This window comes from Atta colombica, unplaced genomic scaffold, assembly GCF_001594045.1.
Source record: "Atta colombica isolate Treedump-2 unplaced genomic scaffold, Acol1.0 scaffold155, whole genome shotgun sequence".
Taxonomy (NCBI): Eukaryota; Metazoa; Arthropoda; class Insecta; order Hymenoptera; family Formicidae; genus Atta; species Atta colombica.
Window position 1 is genome coordinate 2,838,156 of NW_017259245.1, and position 2,754 is coordinate 2,840,909.

A 2,754-nucleotide genomic window follows, 5' to 3' on the forward strand; every position below is an offset into this window, starting at 1 on the left:
TTATGATAGACGTTAATGCATCTCAACAATGCTGCAGAAAAAATATCTTCTTTTTAATTATCATTATCTTCATTATTATGTATCTTCATTATCATTATAATTCTCACTTCTTTTTTCCTCTTCTTTTTTTTGAAATACATATTCTTTAAAAAAAATATAATATTTTTCTATTACTCGTCTTATTGCGCTTTTCTTTTATTTGAAAAATTTTGAAAATATATTTGTAAAAATTTGAGATTCTAAAGCAAGATTGTATTAACTTGTGTGAAGCGTCACCTAGGTTGGTTCTGTTCTTTAAAATCTCGTAGCACTGTTGATAAAATCAAACAAGAATTGAGAGAGTAATTCAATAAGATATTACCGACAATTTTATGAAAATTCCTATGATTGCTTAAAATTTAGTTATTATTTGTAGGTAGTTGAAAATTTTATATCGATAGTTGATATTGTTAAATCTTTAATAAATTATCTCTGAAATTTTATTTATATTTATAACAATATCTCATCATCGATAAGCAACGACTCTTCCTGTACTGTGACATCTTTTTGATAAACTGACGAGTAAGAAGCTATAAATCAACCGCGCGAACGCGAATGAATGATAACAACTAAAAAATATTAAAATATTGCTTAAAATGTATAACATATTGTTAAAAAATGTGTATGAATGTTTATGAAATATCAAAATTAATCATATAATTATTTAAACACTGAATTATTGGTAATATAGCGATTTCAAAGTATCACCAACTTTCAATATTTTGATAAGCATTTCTTTAAAGGATCGATATGAGCATCGACGGATGATATAAAGATCTCTAGTTTTACAAGAGTTGTGCAACTTTGAAAAATTTTGTAACATAATATGCGAAAACAAACATTTAAATTTTCAAGTGTGTTAACAAAAATTTCAAATTAATATTTACAAATTTGAAAAGTTACTGAAATTTTATCCAAACTGAGAATAACATTCGAAATTCAATAGTTATATTAGCTTTAATTACAAAAATACAGTCTTAAAGATATCCGAAATGTATATATAATATACATTTTTAAGAATTTTTGCATAGCTTGAATTTTAACTAAAAGATAAAAAAATGTATAAGATAATAGGTTCGAAGTAATTACCCGCTTATCAGTAACTGTAATATAAATGAATGAAATATATAAACATCTTTATAGTATAAGCAAAGATCTAATATAAGCAAGGTAAAAGTTTTTTTTACTTTAAAATTACTATTAGAAATACTAGTAAAATTACTTATTAGAAATCTATTTGATAAGTTTGGTATGTTTCGATAATTTTGAATTCAATGCTAAGATATTTTAATGCTTGATATATCATTTACAAGATTTTTCTTTTTAAGCCTTTACATCAAGAGTTTTATCTTGTCCATACAACCTTGCTTGAAGAGGTCATAAGTCATAAGAAAGTCTTAAGAAATTGACTAATCTAAAAAGAACTGACTAAAAAAAAAAGAACAATTGAATATGAGAAAAATAATCGACTGTGATTGTTCAATTTCTTACAGCTTACGGCCTTCTAAAGCAAGATTGTGGACAAAGTAATAGTCTTTTTACTGATCTATTACTCTTTTATATCTTTGTATAAAGAAAATTTAGAACTATTGCGAACACTGTATCAATTGAAAATTTTAATTTTAATTTTAATTTTAAACGAAGCAAGTGTCGATAAAGTAACATGAAAAAGTAAACAAAAAGAAGAAGCCTACAGACGGTCCAAATATTTGTGAATGTTTATAAATATCTTTCGATGTATGAAACAAATAGCTTTCTGTAAACATCGTCATTTGGACACAAATAACAGTTTTAATCGTAAAGAGGAAACAAGAATATTTCCAATATGTTACAAATGTAACATATATTCGTGACTCGTGGAATTAAAAAAAAGTTCGAAAACTTGTAATTGGAAGAATTGAATGCATCATCAGATTCTGTAACTACACTCGAGTTTTAGTTGAGGACGTTTCCAACAGGTGGATCACTAAGCTACAACGCGACCCTGCATCCCGAGAGGCTTCAGTTCAGTAGCGTTCTATGCCGCGGCATGCGAATGTTTAGGTCGGGTAGATTTGCGTTGCCCTGTATTCCTGTATACTGTCGGTGTGACAGTCGCGAGTGCACCGAGGACGAGAACCGGAAGCGCGCCCGCAGTTGCCTCGCGTTGCTTCGCGAGGGTCTTCGGATTTTTCATCTTCTTTTTTTCTTTTCGCGCGAATGGCAAAGAGGTGCGAGCGGTTTATACGCGGGTAAGTACTATTGTCTGGCCGTTCCCATTATTAGAATCGGACTGTGCTCCGGATCGATACTGACTCTCTGTCGTCTCTTGGCGACGGATACCTCGTGCAACGGATGCTGTGGCGAGAGATTTTCTAATGTACGGAAGGAGGTCGCAGTAAAAAAATTTTACATCCCCGTCGCAATCGACTTATATTCTCAGCAGATTAAATTCCGGAGATGTATTCTTTTGACAAGAGTACAAATTTAGATGAAGCGGAGGAGTAAAAGAAATGGCACTTGTCATTTATCACTTGTAAATTATTTCTGTAGAAAAAAATATAGTGTTACATAATATTGCTTTTTTACATTTCTTGATTCAAAAGAGATTATAATGTAGAAATAAACTAATATTGATCTTCTTGAAGTTAGCATTTGTAATTTAAATCTGAACTTATTATTGACCCTCATAAAAATCTTTTTTAATTAATTTCTTATTTTTTAAATTAATAATTT

The 2,754-nt window shown here is 29.5% G+C and overlaps 1 protein-coding gene across 1 annotated transcript in view; it reads left to right on the forward strand.

Annotated features, from left to right (window-relative positions):
- Window positions 1–2,066: 2,066 nt before the first annotated feature.
- Window positions 2,067–2,754, forward strand: part of LOC108685690 (guanine nucleotide exchange factor for Rab-3A-like) — a 29,808-nt gene continuing 29,120 nt past the window's right edge. The window contains exon 1 of the mRNA XM_018190604.1: window positions 2,067–2,270. The gene's annotated coding sequence lies outside the window, so the exon portion shown is untranslated. The remainder of the gene's footprint in view (window positions 2,271–2,754) is intronic.